At 36.2% G+C, this 21,979-nt stretch overlaps 1 protein-coding gene across 3 annotated transcripts in view; it reads left to right on the top strand.

Annotated features, from left to right (window-relative positions):
• Positions 1–21,979, top strand: part of CSMD3 (CUB and Sushi multiple domains 3) — a 1,240,952-nt gene that overhangs the window by 773,448 nt on the left and 445,525 nt on the right. The gene's annotated exons all lie outside the window — the stretch shown is intronic.

Raw genomic sequence — 21,979 nt, 5'->3', positions numbered from 1 at the left:
TTTTTCTCTTTCATCCCTGTCCTCTTGTATATCAAATCCAGAGTCTCACAAACCACCAGTCACATAGTAGACAGATGTTATGTCCTAACTAGGATTCATCTAGAATACTGTAATAAATGAGTAGTGTATCAATAGATAGATATAAATGTAGATATATATTTTTAGAAAAGATGGTGACGATGATATATAAATCATACTGCTGTTTAGAATGGTTCCTTAAATCAAATATGGCCGCAATTCACAAATCCACATGACAGTTTTTTGGGGATTAGTCAAGTTATAACTAACTGATTAGTGTAGACTAGGGTTTCTAATGAGGTTCAGTTTAACATTCAGTTTTCCAACATCTGATTTCCTTTATGATTCATGAAAATAAGAGAAAAATAACATATTGGTTGCTTCCCATTGTATTGGGTGCTAGACATGTGGAGATAATGTAGCTATGTTCACTGTTCTAGGAGTTCACAATCCATTGAACTAGTTCAGCTGTTCATATTTTTTCCCTCTCATATTATTTGTTTTTCGATGTCATCTACTTTCACATAGCTTTGGTTTTGTGTAAATCTTTGGAGATATACTGTACTCTCAGTGATTGGCTTGGCTTCCACCTTGGTCCTTCTGGCCTATTTTAGGGCATTTTAAGGAAAATATCCTCATGAAGATTGAAATTATCCCAGTAACAGTATTTCTTTCTTATTGAAATAGACACTATAATATTGTCAACTGCAAAAATAAAAGTCAATTATTGTACCAGCAAATAAGTTTATTTAGGAATAGTAAAGGAATTGCCATCTGGGACAAGCAACGTTATGGCAAACTGTAGGCAGGTCTGAAGAGACAGAGAGTCAGTTTTATTAGGTTTTAGGAGGAAATTGGGGAGGGTTGTTTTGAACAAAATTTTTTGGTCAAGAATAAGACTTTGAGGTGGGGCAGTTTCTCATTGTCTGCAAGTGGTGGTTAGGATGTTGCTGGGGCAAGGAGGATTCTTCTTTTTCTTCAAAGCAGGAGGTAAAAAATCCTATGTGAAACATGCACTCCCTTGTCAAGATAATTTTTTTTTAATTTTATTTTTTATTTTTAATTTTTATCTTTCTTCTTCCTGCTGGTTATGTAGGCTGCAATTAGTGGTATGTGTGTGAGAGCGCCCCCTTTAGGGCTTGCTGACTTTTTAAAATAAGGTTTCCTTCCTCATTTTCACGGTATCATAAAACCCTTTATCTTTGACCTAATTAATGTGTATCTATTGTCAGGCTATTTTCATTTATAAGCACTTACATCAGTTACCAGTGCTCCAGTAATTCTGGTAACACACATCCACTTTAGTGTAAAACAGGAAGTATTAATTTATTTTTTGCTCATCTTTCTACAGATCAAAAACAGTTACTAAGTGAGCTGGTCTCTGGGGCTCTGCTTCAGTCTGTGGGTTGCCTGGACTTTGGCTCCAGAACGTAGATCCAGTTTAGATCTGCTCTTTGGGTCTCTTCTCATCCTTGGAGCAGTCAGTAGCAGAAGGGGAAGCAGAAACATGCAATGGCTCTTACAAAGTAAAAGTTTTTAACAAAAACTTTTGTTTGAGCAAAGGTTAAAAAGAGAGAGTCGAACCAAGAAACGGACTCTTAACTATAGAGAACAAACTGGTGGTTGGTTACCGGAGAGGAGGTGGGTGAGGGGATCAGTAAAATGAATGATGGGGACTAAAGAGTACACTTACCATGATGAGCACTGAATAATGTATACAATTGCTGAATCACTATATTGTACACCTGAAACCAATATAACACTATGTTAACTACACTGGAATTAAAAAAAAAAAAAATTACCGAGTTGATTTTTTTTAACGAGCACCTTATTCATACTATAATTTAATTGAATCTGATGTTTGAGTCTGATGTGTGTTTTTTTGTTAAATTCCACATATGAGTGAAATCATATGGTATTTGTCTTTCTCTAACTAATTTATTTTGCTTAGCATTATATTCTCTAACTCCATCCATATTGTTGCAAATGGCAAGATTTCATTCCTTTTTATGGCTGAATAATATTTCATTGTGCATATAATATCTTCTTTACCTATTCTTCTATCAACTGAGTAAATTTTAAAGGCTGTGTTGGTTTTATTCAGTGATTCATGAATTGGGTAGCATCTGATCTAGCAGATAGAAAGGAACTTCAAGAAGCTGTACAAATGAATTTATAGGCCATAGAAAGCAGGAACTTATAAGAAGTTATACTAGGCAAAAGAGTGGGTTGTTTAAGACAAGGTCACTTTCCTTTAGAGGATAGTAGGGATTTATCAGGCACATTACCTACCTAGTGCAGACCAGGTTATTCCTGATTGGCTGGTTTAAGATTCCATTTCTGGGAGAGCAGAAACTGTAAGTCTCAGTTTGGTGATGTGGGGCTTAGCATAAGCAATTCCATTTGGGGCATGTTGTCTTATTTTTAACATACTGCTATAAAATAAGTATGAAACACCTGTTATTGAAAACCTGGGGCAATGTGGGTGTCTATATTTATCTTAGTGTTGATTTATGACTTTCCACATGCACATGAAAATTCATTAAACAAATAATAGTTATGCAGTGTACATTGATTTACATAGTAGATAGGTATGTGACTGAGAAGTATATAAATCATGTTAGATTTTTAAGAACACTTACAACTAAAAGTGAAGTTTATATCATTTCTTTTAAAGTTTAAATATTTGTCATTTATGTAAATATGTTTAAAACTATTTTCTTGATTAGTTTATGGGATGGTGAAAATGATGATTTCAGAAGAGACTCTAAATTCTAAAAGTAGGAATAATTTAAACTTGCATAAAACTCCTCTAGTTTTCCAACAAACTATTTTTTACTCAATGATGTGGTGATTGATAGACCATTTGGAAAAAAATCAAGGGACTATTTGTATGGAATTTCTTCTCCTTCTTTATAGATAGTGTATGAACAAGTAGAATCATCTGACTAGAAGGGAGCTGATGGCTTATCTTCTAGCCTACATCATAGCGTAGAGACTTTTAGCCACTCCAAGCAAGAAATAATAAATTTTTTAAACGCTTATTAATAAAAATACTCATGAGGGGCACCTGGGTGGCTTGGTTGGTCAAGTGTCTCACTCTTGATTTTGGGTCAGGTCATGATCTCATGGTTCACAGGATCGAGCCCCACATCTGGCTCTGCACTGCCAGTGGAGGGCCTGCTTGGGGTTCTCTCTCTGCCCCTCCCCTGCTCATTCTCTCTCTTTCTCAAAATAAATAAACTTAAAAAAAATAAAAAATAAAAATACTCATGAAATAAGGGATTTTTTAGGCTTTTTATCCTTCATGATTAGCCCACTGTCTCTTTCTCACACTTTTCTTGTATTTCCCCACACCCAATTCTTTCAGCTCCAAACCTTAATACAAAAACGAAACAGAAACTTTTAAAAATAGAAATTCTTTCTACTAAAAAAAATACATAGAATTTCTGTATATGGCTGTTGTTTGGGGAAATCAAATTAAAAACAGAATCTCCTGCTAACCTAGAAAATATGTTCATAAAAGCAGTAGATAAAGAAAGCTATTTTATTATTGAATAAGCATTAAACCCGGATGTGATGTGCATCGTGGGCAATTCACTAAAGAGATTGCAAAAACAGAAAGTGTACTCTTTTATATAGTCAAGGAGATACAACCCATTACATACATGTACTAAAGATAAATGACTGATAGTCCTCAGGTAAGAGGACTAGCTGTCACTATTGCCACACATAATTCATCTTAAATTCATCTGTAATTGGGGTGACTATCTGTGTTAGCTAATTGCCTTTATCCAAAGGAAAGATAAGTTTCTCCTATCTTTGTGACAGGAAGTAGTTTTGTAACTTAGAGTGAGGTGTCCTCTAGAATTAGGTTCCTATCTTTCTACAGAAGGGGAGCTGGGAGCACTACCTTCCTGATGATTACATGTCAAAGAGATGGTGTACAGGTTCTTGGGACAACCTTCCTAAGTTTTGAGTATGACAAAAGGTTTATTGAGCAGTTGAAAATGTGTATATACATTTGAGAAAGAAAGAACTGATCATTACAAGTCTTGCAAGGTGTAAGTTTTAAGACAAAGGGAAGTGTGGGAAAGTGTCTTCTGTTTTCAGCAGAGAGAACCAAGCCTCTCGTTATTTGTATTTACATTTACACTGTCCCTTCAATGTCTAATAGACAAGGCTTTCTCTTTATTACAACTCATTCTGCCCAATGCATATCCCTGCTTTAATAGTAGGTAATAGGACAGAGAAACAAAATTCTTCCTTTAAGAGGAAGGCTAAATGTTAAAGAAGCTTCAGGAAAGAAGACTAGAATGTTATGAAACTCTTTCTTGATTCAGTAATTTTTCTTTCTGATTTTCTGAGCTGTAATTTCTAAATCAATATGCTTTAATTTGAACTAAATGGCTGTCATTAAAAACTGTCTTTATTCTGATTTCCTTATTTGCTAATCATATCCCCACTCTTCCGCTGATCCCTACTCAAAATGTATGCAACCTTTCCTTTTTAATTTTTTTTTTTTCAACGTTTTTTTATTTATTTTTTTTTGGGACAGAGAGAGACAGAGCATGAACGGGGGAGGGTCAGAGAGAGAGGGAGACACAGAATCAGAAACAGGCTCCAGGCTCCGAGCCATCAGCCCAGAGCCTGACGCGGGGCTCGAACTCACGGACCGCGAGATCGTGACCTGGCTGAAGTCGGACGCTTAACCGACTGCGCCACCCAGGCGCCCCTTTTAATTTTTTTTTTTTCAACGTTTTTTATTTATTTTTGCAACCTTTCCTAAGCGTAATCTATAGAAACAAGATCCAAGAGATGCTCCATGAACCCATGACTCTGGAGGCAAATAAACTTTAGAAAATTAGTGCACAATTGATTTGAAACAAAAGTTATATTGATTCTGGCAATTTAATAATTTTAATGAGTTGGGACCAACTTTTTGTCTTTTTTTTTATGAAAAGAACGGAATGGAACAGAAAATGTCAGAAGGCATTGCTTACAGCACATTTATGGGATTATGCTTTGTCCTATGCTTTGGCAGCTATTTATTTTCATGAGTGCTGTTGATGTGTATATATAAACATAAATGGCATGCTGGTGTTTTGAAAATAAATAAATGAAGACTATGGAAATGAAAGCAAACAGAGACTGTTCAGAGCTTGCCATAGCAAGGGGATCAGCCACCATCACTTGCTTTAATAGAAACTCAAAGGCATTCAGCAGAGTGGAAAATCTTTATAGTGAAAAAAGGAGGAGAAGGAAGGCAGGAAGGAGAGAGGACTTCCAGTTACGCTCTGATGGAAATTATTGTCATGGGGAAGCTGGAGGTGGGCTAGCTAAAAGCAGAACATCTTATCTGATTAGTCTGGGCAATATATTTGGCTTTCTCTGATTGACCCTGAATTGGAAGTGGGAATAAGATTAGGGAAATGGGCTATCCTTGACCAAGACTGATTATTCTTAACAGGTTGCTGGAGAAGTTGTAGTCTGGCTTCCTGGACTTCTCATGTGATTCAGAGCCGTTGTCATAAATGGAATGGCCATTTTCCATGTGTATATTTGGTCCATCAAATAAAAATAATAAAAGTTTTAAACCCATAGCCATGTACTATATAGCCCTCTTAAACTTTCATAATGGAAACTAATACATTAAAGGATTAAAATTGCTACATACATCAATTTAACATTCTTTAGAGAATATGCATATCACAAATTATTTCGACCATCCAGCCCCTTTATTCCATAATCCTTCTTAATGCATGGAGCTTATGTTACTTTGGGTAGGTTTTTTTTTTTTTTTTTTAACGTTTCAACTTTAGTTTTCCTTCTTACTTCCGCCTTCAAATAAGTTGCAAGTTTTATCATTTATCTTTTACCAGTGCTTGTCACCTTTGTTTTGGTCACAGTTCTCTAATACTTTTTAGTTTGCTTTCCTTCAATTATTCCAATAGCTAATTCCAGGTTTCATTCTTCAATTGGCTCTTCTCATAGATTCCGGGTTAGCTTTAGCTCTGCTACTTTTCTCCAAAATCTTTGTAGACTCTTCTGCATTCTCACATAATCAATTCCACTCTGACCAGATACAAGAAGTTGGACACTGTCTGGCTATAATTTGCTTTTTCACTCATATCTTACAATTTTTTTTCTTGTTCAAATTTATGCCCCCAGTCCTTCTGTAATGTATTTTCTGATTTCCATCTAGAAAAGTCCTTTGCATTCATTAAGGACCGTATAAGATTCAACTTCTTTGAAGCAGTCTTCTATATTCATCCCTACTCTTTTCTTCTTTCCATGTAGGAAACATAGAAGACTATTTCCTTGTTTTGAAATACTAAATTCTAATTTCTGAATCCCTTCCTCTGGCTTTTCCTCCTCTGAATTTCTAAAACACCTTGAATAAAACAACACCACATATTTCATATATTGCCTTGCATTAAAATTATTTGTATCCATTTATGTAACTAATCATTTTTTGCCCTTATACACAAAATCGATTCATTATTCAATATTTTAAAACTTTATAGCCCAAAATATTGTGTCTTACACATACTATGTGGTTGAATGAATAAACTAAACACCTGGCTTTTTTCTAATCTCCAGTCTCCAAACATCACAATTAACTCTCCCTTATCTGCAGTTTTTGCTTTCTGCAATTCCAGTTATCTGCAGTCAACCTTGCTTCTGAAGCAGATGATTTTCCTTCGGACCTATTGTCAGAAGGTGCACTAGCCACATGCTGCTTCATAATGCCTGCATCATTCACTTCATATCATTTCATCATGTAGGCATTTGATCATCTCACATCATCACAAGAAGAAGGGTGAGTGCAATACAATAAGATCTTTTGAGGGAGTGAGATCGCATTCACATAACCTTTACTGCAGTGTGTTATAAATGTCCTATTTTATTTATTATTATTAAAATCTTACTGTGCCTAATTTATACATTAAATTGTATGTATATATATATATATATATGTGTATATATATATATATATATACACATATATATATATGAAAAAGAGCATAATGTACATAGGGTCTGGTACTATCTGTAGTTTCAAGCATCCACTGGGGATGATGGGATGTCTCCCTGTGGCTAGTGGGAGCCTACTATATATCCCAAATACAATTTAATATCTTTTTAAAATTGCAAAGTCATCTATTTTACTGTTTGTGAATAGTTAAAATGCAAATAACTTGCAAGAAATTGCACGATGACTCAAATTTAAACTTAGATATAGATGATTGTTTTAGGGTTTTCTCCTGAAAATACTGGAAACTTTGTCTATCCTGAAAAGCAGACAAAGACGATGGAGAAGTGGTTGTTAGAGGAGCCTCAGAGACAAAAATATATGAAGAAACCAGCTCCAGTAATATTGTATTTATTTGTTGTTTCCATATTTATCACCAGTGCTCCAAAATACCTGATTCAATGTTCTGTTTATTTCCTTGAGCAAATGCCCTGTCCACGTCATTAAGAATTCTCCAACTGACTAGCTCAGCACATATGGAAGCTTGATTCCTTTTTCTTAGATTGAAAAAGGTTGTGTGGCTAGTTTCAGAACTTAATTCCGTGAAGTGTTAATACTGTATCAACATTATTATCTTTTTGGGGTGCATTTATTTTTAATGTTTGACTTTTTCTCTATCACAATACAGCACAAAATAAGGCTCATAGCCTACATCCTTGATATGAAGTATATGACATAAAATGTATCTCCATCACACAGACACACACACAAACAGCCACAGTCACCAACATGAAGGATACCAAAACCAAAACAAAATAAAGTTTAAAGCAAAAGTATATTAAACAAACACTCAGAAGCATGCAAGACATTATAAGGCCCTGTCTTCAATATAAATGTTTTTGGTAATAAAAAATTAATGTGTTCTTATACCTATCGTCTATTTGAGACTATGCTATGTGTTTTACTTACATTTCTTATTCTTATACTTTAATCCTTATAATGACCATATAAATCATTTATTATTACCCTTGATTTACTCTTGTGAAAAAAAAACCTGACATATTTAGAAATTTAGACATATTACCAAAGGCAACTACATTCTATCACACTACCCTGTTCCCAACCTTTTTCTTCTTAAAAAAAAATGATGGTTTATTTTTATCACATAACAAGAAGTTCAGAGGCAGGCAATTGCAGCTCAACAAGTCGGGGATAATTTCTTTGCAAATCTCTAGGCCTTTCCTTGATGGTTGCAATATGGCGGTAGTAGTTTGAACTATCACTCCTGTATTTAAGGGAGAAAAAGGTCAGGAATGGATGCAACATGCAATGTCCATCCCTTTTTGTAAGGAAAGGAAAAGTTTTATTATAGGTACTCTTATCAGGTTCCTGCTACTTAAAAAAAAACTTAAAAAATAATGTATAGAAACTTGCAAGAGGGTACATAACGTGAATGTACAATGCACAACTATGACAAAATGAACACCTTGAACATGAAAGAAAATATTGACAGCATTCCAGAGGCTCTCCACCTTGCCTTCTCCTAATAAAGAAAAGCACTAAAATGGTTTTTATAAAAGGGTAATGGTCCCTTCTGGGTGAGTGGAAATAGTAGTAATTAGGAGAAAACATTATTTTTAAAACAAAAGACCTAGTCCTCTCATTTGTTGCACTCTGGATTGTCTCAATGTCTTTTTTCTTTTGTAACCACAAGGGTGGTGGATTCTTCCTACTTGCTTTATAAATATAACTCCAATAATTATAAGTCCTTTCACCATCCAGTACATATAGTAAGAGGAATAATGTTTAGAAGTTTTTGATGGCTGCTGCTAAGCTGCTAGCAGTTATGGTTCTTTCAAAAGAAAAATCAATTTACTTTGATTGCTATTATAGTTCAAAAAATATTGATCGATCCCTGCTTGCAAACTCTTTTAAACAGGTAGCTACAGAGATTTAGACAAAAATCTATATTTCACTTTGTTCTTTCATTCAAGGTACTTTAAAGGAAAATATTTAAAGAATAGACAGGTTAAGTGAGGTTGAAGTGAACAATGAATGCTATGTTGAGTCCTTCTTATAAAAAGGAATGCTTCCTTATACTTTCATTTAAGTATTCCATTATTAGAATAATTTCCTGAGGGAGTAAGGTCAGTTCTCTTTAATTGACTCTATATCATGTTTAGCTCATTTCATGGGAGATTAGCATGACTGCTGTGTGTGAAGTATTTGTTGGGTGTGCATCATGGGAATACTTTATCAATGGCTTCGCTGTGCTTAGAATAAAGTCAGAGACCCTTCTTATTGTACACAGGCTATCCCACATCTCCCAGCCTCATGTCTTACCTCACCCTCCTTATACTTTAATTTCAGTCATACCAAGCAACTTGAATTTTTCCAAATGTGTTGTTTCACACTATTACCCTCTGGTCAAACTATTCCCCCTACCTGAAATGTCACAAACCACCACACACCCTGTTATACCTCCCCCAGCCACACACATCCTTGCAAACCATCAAACTTAGTTCATGTTTGTTTTTAATTTGTTTGTTTGTTTTAAATATTTTATTTTTAAGTAATCTTTGCACCCAACATGGGGCTTGAACTCAGAACCCCGAGACCAAGAGTTGCATGCTCTAATGACTGAGCCAGCCAGGTGCCCCTCATGGTTTAGTTTCTAGAATGTTTCTACTTCTAAGCATAACTGTTCATTTTCCTCCCATGCCTTCCATGTATCTTATTGTAAAAATACATTATCGGTCACACTTTTATGTATCGGCATACTTGTCTTTTCCAGGTAGGCAGTAATAGATTAAGTTTTATTCATCTCTACATTCCAGACGTTTAGGAAAAAGTACAATTTCAAGACACACTTTTTGAATGAACATACGAATGGACAATTGAATGCACAGACGAATGAATGAATAAAATATGAATGAGAAGGTCACTGTACCTGAAAAAATGATAAACCAGCTATAATTAGATGGTTTCCTGGTTGATAACATCAACTGATTTGAAATTTTTACAGTACGGATGACCTTGAGCATGTCCCTGGGTTTTCTAATCTCAATCAACTTGCCCCATTTTCCTTTTATCACAGACACTGTACCTAGTCCCAGACTAAAGGCAGATGCTAAGGAGGTCCTTTAGAGGAAATTAAGAATATGAAGAATGGGTCAAGTTTAAGAATACTACCTCAGGGCAAGTCAGGGAAGAGCAATCACTTGTCACTTTAAGGTTTCACCTTTAGGATAGCACTTAAGGCAGAATACATACGGAATGCACTTATCTTCTCAAATCATCTCGGAGTTTTAAAACATTTACATTTTGAGAAGTGTTGCTAAATCTAGATTTTTATCTCAAGAACCTGAATGTTTAACTGGTGTCTGGCACAATAAAAACATATTGGTTTCATTGAAAAAATATATATATGCTGAATACATCTATTTGACAGCTCTTAAAGAGGGTCAGGATTATGATACACACATTTTTGTGTCCATAGTTCCTAGCACAGTTCTTGGTACACAGTGTATGCTTAGTAAATACTGAACTGAAACGAATTTGCTACACTTTGAAGTTGGTAAGACTAGCCTTTAGATTTTCTGAACTAAGAGACTATATCATCATCAGGGTGTGTGTGTGTGTGTGTGTGTGTGTGTGTGTGTGTGTGTGCGCGCGTAACTGATTCTCACCTTTAACTATTAGAATGCTGTGGTCAATAAAACTTATAGACTAAGAAACTACTCGGTTAACATTGGTACTCAATTTCAGAGTCATTACATTGTAGTATATTTTGAACTGCTATGACATTTCAAGAAATATGTTAATACTTAAAGACCTACTTTTGTACATTATTTCTTTTTAATTAAATTAGAGGATACTTAGTCTTGTCTCTAAAAATAACCTCAGTCCCTTGAGTAATGTAATGTCTTTCATAAAACCGCAGGAAACCCATAGTCAGAAGAAAGCCTTATATGTCACTGGGTTAGAGGAAAATGCTACATAATCCAAGTTCATAGATTTCATACTTGTTGTCTTCATCCATTTGGGCTGCTACAACAAGACACCACAGACTGGGTAGCTTATAAACAAGAGAAATTAATTTCTCACAGTTCTAAAAACTAACGGTCCAAGACCAAGGTACTAATATGGGGACTTTGTTTTTGTTTGCTGTTTGTTTGTTTGTTTGTTTGTTTGTTTTAGCATGGTGACCTTTTGCTGAGTTTTCTTCCTGGTTTGCTGCTGGCACCTTCTCTCTGTGTCCTCACATGGTAGAAGAAACAAGGGATCTCTCTGGAGTTTCTTTTATAAGAGTACTAATCTCACTCATGAGGTCTCAGCCCTCATGAACTCATCACCCTCCAAAGGTCCACCTTCTAATACTATCATCTTTGAATTTTGAGGAGACACATTCAGACCATGGCACCTATGAAGTCTAGCAAACTCTCTGGTTACATACACATATATTAACTGAAGTTCCTCGAATATCCTCTCAGAAACCTGGGCACTGAGATGACACAATATAAATGGTTTTGCTATAAATATATCAATATAACCATAAAAACCAGTCTACGTTAGCGATATGTCAAATAACATCATATTTAGAAGCAAAAAAAAGCACATTGTTTTTATCACTGATAAAGAGCTCTTAATTCTATTAAACATATTAAAGTATTCACTAACTTTTTAAGGTGACATACGATTAAGAATTGAGTTTTTGTTTTTATTTTTTGTTTTGTTCTTGTTTTGTTTTGTTTTGTTTTTTAGTTCCTCTATTTGCTATATATCAAGAGTGTGTGATTTGACTACTGGCTACAGATGTTCTTTTGTACCAGCTCTGTTGGAAAACGTAAACTTTGTCTCAGGGTATATTTACCAGCGTTCTGAATCTTGCATATTTATTTATTAAATGGTTTTATCCAATCTAATTTTTTTAAATGCCAGTGTTTTCATCATGATTGTAAAATCCACCTTTATTATTGCAAATACATCCTTTATTACTTTGCCTGGGAAGTTGTAGATTTTATTCTCACAATCTCTTAACTGTTGACTACAGTCTCATTTGTCTGAGATGCTTGAAGGTGAGACCGAATTTAACTCACAAGGTCTTTTCTAGCTGCATGATTCTATATTTCACAACCTTTGTAAGCCCGTTGCTAAGGTAATGAGATTCCCAAGAGGCTTCTTAACATTAAGAATCAGCAAAACTGCAAGTTTAACACATCACTTTCTTTTAACCTACGCAGTTTCTCTGTGAAGTATTTGAATTACAGTGTCAACTGTTGTCAAGTCAGAGATTGATCAATGAGAATTTCTGTGTCACTTTGAGGCCAGATGTTAGTCTTTGGCTGGAAATCTGATTGAATTTAAAATTAGAGTTTATTACTTTAGGCATCAAGGATCAAAGTTAGTTGGTCACTGAAGAAAAGGTGTTGAAAGAGTCCTGTTCTACAAATTCCGGCCACTGCCATTTAAACCATTTCCAATTTTGTTCTCAACTCACTGCCAGAGAGGCTTCCATAGTGCTGATTGTATTTCCTCTGACCTCCTATCTTCATTTATTTGGGCACCTCTCCCCCAGCCTCTGATTTCTTTGCCTCCACAACAGGAAGAGAAAGAGCAGAACCCGGTGCTCCTCCCTGGATGCCAATCTCTGACTCTGCAAATGGATGCTCAATTTTTTCCTTCCAATATGAGTTGTGAACGATGCACAGTATTTAGCTGACTCTCAATGGAGGCAGCATTTGTTAAAGAGATCCCAACTCCATTTTATATTCTAGGAAACAAAATATTGTAAACTATACTCTATCAGTCAGAAATACTGCAGAAACAAATAGCACCTTCACATTTAGTATATGTAGGTAGAGCTTAAGGAAACTAATAACAGGTTATATAGTATCCCTGGCTAGTGACAATAGGGAGCCATGATCACCTTCGGGAATGGTAACCACAGCTCTCAAAGGACAGCTATACGGAGAGGGCACCCTGACATAATCTTGGCTTTCTGTCAAAGGTCACAGCCGTCCCATGGTAATCAGGCAGAGGATTTGATTTGGGAGAAAAATGTCCTATTACATTCTCTTCCTAACCTCTTCATCCCATCTCCTTCCAGTACCACCTGACTGGTCAGTTCCCTGACCATTTGTTGCACACAGAGAAAGTTGGGTAGCATAAGAGCCTACTATCTATTAAGGGCCCATGTGAGTCAGCCTTTACTCCTGCCCCCGGAGTAAAAAGCAGGACAGAAAAGAATGGAGAATGGTTCTTGAGAGGTAATCGGTATATATTCAGCACTCATATTCTACAATTATAAGACAACTATACAGTTTAAATCATTCAAAAGACATAAATGGAACATGCCATTCCATAATTTCCTATATATGTAGTTTTCTGTAACTATAGGGATTTATGATTGCTTATATTGTTTACTACTAGAACTACATGATTTGGTATGCTTTGTATTGCCTTTCTTCCTTCTTTACATATTCCACAACTCTTTCTTGAAAATTAGGCTGAGAGAGGACATAGTGCTGAAGAATGCATATTCTGTAATTACACCAACTGGGTTCAAACCCCAGCTCTATCACTTAAAATATGTGTGACTTTAGGCAAATTACTTACCTCTTTGGGTCCTCATAGGGCTGTGTTAGGATTAAATGTAACAAGTGCTTGGAACTTTGCCTGACGCATAAATGATATATAAATTTTTCTTATTCTCATATGTGTAGTCTCTTGAAATGCAAAGATGAATAAAAGCTCATGGGAGGTGACAGATAAGTAAACAAATTATTACAGTAAAATATATGGGCCAATATATAAGTATGTCCCAAGGCCTAGAGAAGAGAAAAAAGGGAACAACTAAGTGCAGGGTAGTCTTTAGGGAAGAAGTATAGTCTGACATTGAGAAATGCACAGCAATTTCTGAAGGTTTTGTGTATTAGGAGAATGTCTTATTTCCAGGCAGAGAAGATGGCATACCTAAAGTCATGTGGATGTGGAAAGGAACAGCAGGTGTTCTTAACATGCCTGACACTTAGGTAGCTTCTAGGAAAATAATGGAAGACAGGACTGGGAAGCCAGGAAGGATTTAGATTGTGAGGGTCTTCCATGGAAAGGATTTGAAGACAAGTGAGTAGTTTTAAAATCACCCTGGTACCACACACAGGTGGGATTAGTGTGTTGATGCATTTGAGATAACAACCTCTTAAAATTAATGTTGCTGTCTTTTTCCTTCCAATATTGGAATCAAGTTAATTCATCTCTTTTTCCTTAATTATTTCAGTACCTGGCTCACATTTTTCTCTCCATCCTTTTCTCTCAAGCAGCATGGAACAGTGGGAAAGATTGTGATTATTGGAGTCATAGAAATGCTTAATAGCATCTCATTTTAGCTGTTTCTGTGTAGATGAGGTTGGTCAGCTTCTCAGAACCTCATTTTTTTTTCATCTATTAAGCTGGAATAATACTGCAGTATTTCTCAGTGTTGCAGTAAGAAATACATGATTTAAAACAGTTACAGTATTTAGCAAACCTCCTATCAAATAATGGTCACTCAATAATGAGAGTTAATATCCTATCTTCCTGGAAATCACATCTGTGTTTACACAACCATTAGATAGCCCAGCCCCTTACCTGGTCCATTAATTGTTTGCCAGTGATAAGTCACTTGTCCTAGCTTTGATTCCCTAGAAAACAGATGCTGAGGCATAGCTTATAAGCTAAATACTTTATGGGAGGAGAGAAGGAGTGCAATTCCAAAACAACAAAGATAAGGGGGAAAAGGGCTATAGCAGGGAAATGGAAGAGTCAAGAATGAGGTGATATGTTACTGAGTGTTTCTGAGTTGGCCACAACCTCACAAGAAATACATCTATGTCTTTGGTTATGTGGGCCATTTGTGTTTTGAAGCCACCATTTTGGGAAGAGGGAGGTAAGCAATTAATCCACTGGTCTCCTTCCCATTTCCTGCCCCTTGGTGGTCAAAGTCCATCCCTCAGGCATTAAGTTCTCCACAGTCCCAGGTGGCATGAAAACCCCTTATGGGAGTTTGGGGAAGATCAAGCTTCTGGCAATCCTGTTGGGTCAAATATGGGCACTGGTGTGTCTATAGTTTTTGCTGCAATGGACAAGCTAAAGTAGAATGTGCTGATTGTTTCTCCATGCCCCAAACCTATAGAGGCTTGAGACAACTGGTAGTGTTAGAAAACAAGCTAAGAGAAGTGGTCATGTCCCTTTTGCCATATTCCATTTGTAGAAGCTATCACTAATACTGCCCAACACTCAAAGAGAGGAGAATTTGATTCTACCTTTGGGTAGGAGGAGCAAAAAGAATTTGCAGAAATTTTGAGTTTCACCAAAACAGAGATTCTCTCTCACATAACCACAACATAACCACCCAGATTAGAAAATCAGCATTGATACAACATTATCAAATAATTCACAACCCCATTCAAATTTCACTAACTATTCAAAAATGTCTCTAATGGTGCCTGGGTGGCTCAGTGTGTTGGGAGTCTACCTTCAGCTCAGGTCATGATCTCACAGCTGATGAGTTTGAGCCCCACATCAGGCTCTGTGCTGACAGCTCAGATCCTAGAGCCTGCTTCAGATTCTGTGTCTGCCTCTGTCTCTTCCCCTCCCCCATTTGCACAGTCTCTTTCTCTCTCTGAAATATAAATAAACATTAAAAATAAAATGTCTCTTTTGCCTACCTTGTCCAGGATTCAACTCACAAAGTGATTGCAGTAATTCGTCATGTCTCTTTGCAATATGTCCCTCCGTCTGAGTCCATACAGTCTTTCCTCCTATCCAGACTTGGGCTAAGCATTCTTGACAGGAATACGACAGAAATTATTCTCAGTGTCTTACTGCATCACATCAGGGGCAAACAATGTCAGTATATCCCACACTGGTTATGTGATCCTTGATCACCCAGCAAAATTAGTGTTTTCTGGGTTTTTCCATGGTAACATCACCATTTTCAGCTTTGTGATTGGTACTTGTTTTACAGAGAGGTAATCCAAGACTACACTATTATTTTGTTTTTTATCAAAAATTCACCCAGAACCCAAAATCGCTATGATGCCTACAAAATGTTGATGTTCTATTTTTATTAATTCTACATTTTTTTTGAACTGTCATTCTACATGCAGAGTTTTCTCTCCTCACTCATGTTTATATCAGTACAGATTTATGCATTTAAATTGCATTCAATCAGTTGTAATCTATCATTATTAGTGGTGTTTTGATGGTGAAACTGTCCCAGAATGGCCAGTGGGACCCCCTTAAGCTGGTCTTTATGTGCTTTTGATATGTCTCCACTGTTCTTTAAGCAATTTTTTTTTGACTCATCAGGGTGTTCTAGAGTTACATTGTTCTTTTCCTTGTCCAACCCGGGAATTAGCCTTCCTGGTACGTTTTAGTAAATAATGACATTTAGAAACCAAGATCTGGGCACTTAGTGTGCCTTTTGCCATAGAGATTTATTGCTCTTTGTATTTATAGTGAGTGGAACTATAAAATACGTGTGCATATACACACACATGAACACACACACACACACACACGCACACATATATATATGTGTGTATGCCTTTATGTTTGACATATATATGTATATATGTAAATACATTTAATCTATGTCTAATCTGTGTTTATCTACATTTTAAACACAAGTGCACACCCATTCCCCAGTTTTGTTTTCCCTCAGGGTTCTTTGAAGCCTTTCCTTTTTCTACATCTTCTTGTTGATAGTGAGAAGTCTGGTTACCCTTACTGTCAAATTTATGCTTTTCACAATCCCCTTATATATACTTAATCTTCCAACATTCCTGCCTGCCTGCTTGGTCTTGTTTCTTATTGTTTGCCCCCCAACCACCTTATCACCTACTTGACCTCACCACCTCCTCAACCCTTAGTGCCACCATCACTGCCTCTGCTATTGGCTGAATATTTGTATTCCCCTGAAATTTATATGTTGAAATCCAATGCCCAATGTGATGGATTTGGAGGTGGGGCCTTTGGGAGGTGATTAGGTCACCAGACTGGAATCCCAATGAATGGGGAGTAGTGCCCCCAAAGAACTCCCTCACCTCTTCCACCACCTGAGGACGCAACTATAGGAGAAGAAAGTTTTCCCTTCTAGGTTCTAATTAAGTTGACATAAGACAGACTAACAGGAGAAAAACAGATGTTGATTTCATATTTACATGAACCCCAATGATATTCAGCTCCTTGAGAGTCAAACAATTGAGGTTTATATACCATACTGATCTAGGGAGAAGGATATAGGGGTCTGGGATTTCAAAGGGGAGGAAGACAATTTACAGGAAGAAGGGGAGAACTTATGTTTTTAAACAAATGTTTGCCCTGCCCTGCAGAGACAATGGAACATGGAGAGGAATCTAAATCAACAGGCCTTGTTGGGTTCCTTCCAGCTTATCATATACACCTCATACTCTTTGTTATTTTCGGTGATAGCTGTCTTTCAGGCCAGGCTCTTTATCTGAATGCGTTCAGGCAGTTGAGAGGGAGGCAAAAGCTCCTCCTGGGTCCCTTGGGTCCTGATTGTCTTCAGCTCAAAACAATCCACACATCAAAGTGGCCACTCTGGTATGGCCTGCCCTGGACCCCATCACAGCAAAAAGAAGGCTGCCTATTAACCAGGAAATAGGCTGTCTCCAGACACCAAATCTGCTGGCATTTGATCTTAAACTTCCCAACCCTTAAAACTGAGAGAAACAGATTTCTGTTGTTTATAAACCACCCAGTCTATGGTATTCTTTTAAAGTATCCCCAATGGACTCATCCTCTTAACCCCAACCAAGTCACCACCTACAGAAGGAAAAAGAAGAAAAAAGACTACGTATCTTTTCTGATAGTGCTTTTCTTCCACCTTTCCTTCCTTACTCTTCTCCATTTCATTCAGTGAAGTAACACTAAGAAGGCTCAAGGATCACCTCTTCACTGAAGCCTTTACCTGTTTGCCAGTCTCCAGCTCCAAGGGGACTTAGCTATACCTCCTTTGTGCCCTCATTTAAGAACAAAAGGGAAACATCTTATTTATCTTTATATTCCTTATGCTTAGTATTATTTTGGTACACATTAGAAACAAAATATATGTTTCTAAGTAGGTAAAGAATAAAAATTCCTCTGATATGGTTTCGTGATTAAGACTGCTATATACCTGAACTCTGCAATACACAAGCTTTGTGAAATTGTCCAAGTTATAGTCTTTGTTTGGGCTGTTGAAACAAAAATATCATAGACTCAGTGGCTTATGACAACAAATATCTATCTAGTCTGGAGACTAGAAAATCCAAGATCTAGGTACTGGCAGATTCGGTGCCTGATGAGAGTCCATTTCCTATTCCTAGAGGGCCGTCTTCTCCCTGTGTCCTCACATGGCAGAAGAGGCAAAGGAGCTTTATAAGGCTTCTTTCATAAGGGCACTAATCCCATTAATCAGGGTCCTACCTTCATGACCTAAAACTCTAAAACTCCTAAAAACTCTACCTCCAAATGCCATCACACTGGGGATTAGGTTTCAGCATATGAATTGGGATGAGGGGGGCACAAATATTCAGTCTAGAGCTTTAGTCACCTTTTCTGACCCTCAGTTTTCTCATCTGTAAATGGAGATGACAATGATTTCTTCATGGGGTTGTTATGAGGATTAAATTACATAATTGATGTTTTAAATAAAGGTTTTCATGGTGCCAGTACAGTCTCGATACTCAAAAAATGATAGTCATTATTATTAACTTTCCTTTCGGACTATTTCTACTGTAACAACCAGCTGTTGCATATTGATTATTTGTTCAGATATTAGTTTCACCTCAGGTAAAAAAAAATTTCAAAGGCAGTGATGCATGATAGGTATCTATTTATTATACTTACTGCATGTTGTTTTTCAGTCTGAGAGTACTGCAGCTTTGAAATTATATCTTTGTTTGAAAGTATATGTTTGACTTTTAAAAATCAAGGAGCAAAGAAAGAAACATATGGTTTCAAAATAGTAGAGTAAGCACTTACTTTCAGTCCTAAACCAAAGGTGTTAGAAAATATATTTTAAAAATTCACTGATGCTTAAGAATGAGAAGAGGAAATCTCAGTTTCCATGAGGCTGTAGAAGATTCCTAAGAAAAATATATATAAATAAACTTGTAAATATACATATGTGAAATACAGAGGTAAGCTGAGAATCTCATAAACCAGTGCCATCATGGGAGACTGCTGTTACAGTTTATGCATAAGAGGCCACTGGGCACTGGGGCTAGAAGCCTCCAGGGAGGGGTCCCCTAACAGTGCTGAGAAACCACAGTGATTACCACAGAGGAAAATTTTTCAGCTATGGAGCCAAATGCCCAGATATGGAAGAGAGTCCAGTGCAGTAATCACCTAGGGTGCCTGCGTGGTTCAGCTGGTTAAGCAACGGACTCTTGATATTGGCTTAGGTCATAATCTCATAGTCATGAGTTCAAGCCCCACATGGGAACTCCATGCTGAGCATGGAGACTGCTCGGGATTCTCTCTCTCTCCCTCTCTCTCTGCCTCTCCTTCACTCATGCCCTCTCCATCTCCCAAAATAAATAAACAATCTTTTCAAAAAAAGAGTGTTCTAACTCAAAATGAAGACCACAAGAGTGGACTGTACCACAGATTAATAGAGGGAAAAGTTAATACCTAGAAATACAAGGTGATTCTGACATTAGAAGAAATAAGCTTGAAGGTGGCAGGTGTTGAAGGTGAAGATGGGGATTTTAGGACCTGCAGTGTTACAGAGAAGCAAGCAAATACGAATGTTTATTTGACAGATGCTCAAAGCCAACAATCTTGTTCTCTTTTCAAGTACTTCCTCCTGCCCCTTCATCACAGGCTTGACAACCAGTCTGATTTACCACATTATCTTCCAACATGCTGCTTTAGAAGAATATTTTCTCTGCTGTTCTCTTCATATGCTTCTACTTATACCCAAGGAAACATAGTTAAGAGAGGAAAAGAAAATCATTGTAAATCATTATATAGATATCCTCACAAAAATAAAGGCAGAAACTGTATTCATGAACAAATAATAGAAGTTTATGAAACAATAAAAAGTAATAATCATTAAGTATTCAAGAAATGACAACATAATTTTTCAGTCTATAGGTTGAATTGAGGTTATATATATTTACATATATATTTCTTCAACAATGCAGAATAGAGAATTTGAAAAATGAGAATTTGAAAGATTGAGCAACAGGAAGGCTAGACCTCAAATTCCAATATTCAATGTAAATGAGTTTTAGAGAGATAAGAGTATATAAGAAACAATATTTTAAAGGAAAGACTGCTAAAAATTTCTTAAAACTTAAAAAAATCCTTGCAAGTTATTTGACAGATAAAATCTATCAAGCGCCAAGTGTAAAAAAATTATAAACCAATACCTAGGTAAATGATAGTGACATTAAAAACAGCAAGTCTAGGGTCGATTGGGTGGCTCAGTTGATTTGAGCATATGATTCTTGATTTCAGCTCAGGTCATGATTCCAGGGTTGTGAGATTGAGCCCTGCATCAGGCTCCACACTGAGCATGGAACCTGCTTGAGATTCTCTCTCTTTCTCCTTCTGCCCCTCTCCCCCACCCATGTTCTCTCTCTCTCTCTTTAAACTAAAAATAAAACAAAACAAAATAAAATAATAGATAAGATAAAATAAAATAAATAAAATAAAAATAAAATAAAATAAGATAAGATAAAATAAAATAAAATAAAATAAAATAAAATAAAATAAAATAAAACAAAATAAAATCCCCAGCAAGTCTAAAAAGGAATGCCACTATTTATGGTAAGGGAGAAGAAAGATGCATAGGACAGATTAATGATAAGAAAATTAGAATCCCTTTGGTATCATATTTCTCATCAGAATTACTGGATGGATACAAGGCCAGGGGAAAACACCTTCAAAATGGTGATGGAACATAACTTTGAATTAAAATCTGTGGCTTATCAACTATCATTCAATAGTAAGGGCAAAATAAAGACATTTTCAGATGAAGAAGAATCCATTTTTTCGATAACAGAAACAATTTCAATTTCAAGGCATGAGAGAAATGCAATTTTGTGAGCCTGTTGACAATGTCATCCCACCATAACCTAGCACTTAAGCCTGTTTACTCCCACTTAACATTTTCCAAATCCTGGAAAATGTCATTTTTCTAAAATATGTAAGTTGCCAATATTGCCCCTTCCTCTGCCACCCCCAAAAAAATGCTTTGAGTAGAAAAAAATTTTTGGAGAGATTAAACTGATAGTCAGATACCTACTTCAAAATTAGCCCACACTCAGCCAACATTTTCTCTTAACACATTCTAACACCCAGGGATCTAACTTTTCCTGTTCTACAAACTAGCCTAAAGACCAGTGAAAGTTGCAAAATTACAAACCTCTTTCTCTGATATTACACCTGGATAGGGATAGAATTATACAAAAATCTAGACTAAAGTCACTATGGCATAAGTAAAAAGAAAATATCAAATCCAGTGTATTAAAGGAATCATTGTACCCATATGTGGTTTCTGCTAAAAATATAAGGGGGTTCAAAAGTTAATCCAAAATTATTGTTTGGTTAAAATAAAAGCAAGTTATAGAATACCTTTAACAGCATACTACCACATAAAGTATCATACATACGTAAACAATACTATATGGTTGTAGATAAGATTTTTATATTCGTATAAATATAGATGTTTATAATATTCCATATTATGTATGTCTATGTATAATTATAAAAGCATGGGGAAAGAATCGGAAAGATACACACTAAATTGGTGCTGGTAGATTGCAGAACCAACAATGTATGCTTGTTGGAATATCAGAACAGAGGCCATAACTTTATCTCCAACTTTTACCTTTTAACTGTAATTTTAATTTTTTTGCTGTAGTTTTGAGAACTGTATTAATGTGATTTCATGTGAATTAAAAACCTAAACAACCATCACAGTAATTT

This window comes from Panthera leo, chromosome F2 (genome assembly GCF_018350215.1).
Source record: "Panthera leo isolate Ple1 chromosome F2, P.leo_Ple1_pat1.1, whole genome shotgun sequence".
Classification (NCBI taxonomy): Eukaryota; Metazoa; Chordata; class Mammalia; order Carnivora; family Felidae; genus Panthera; species Panthera leo.
Note: the sequence above shows the minus strand (reverse complement) of the source record. Positions and strands in the feature narration are given on the sequence as shown.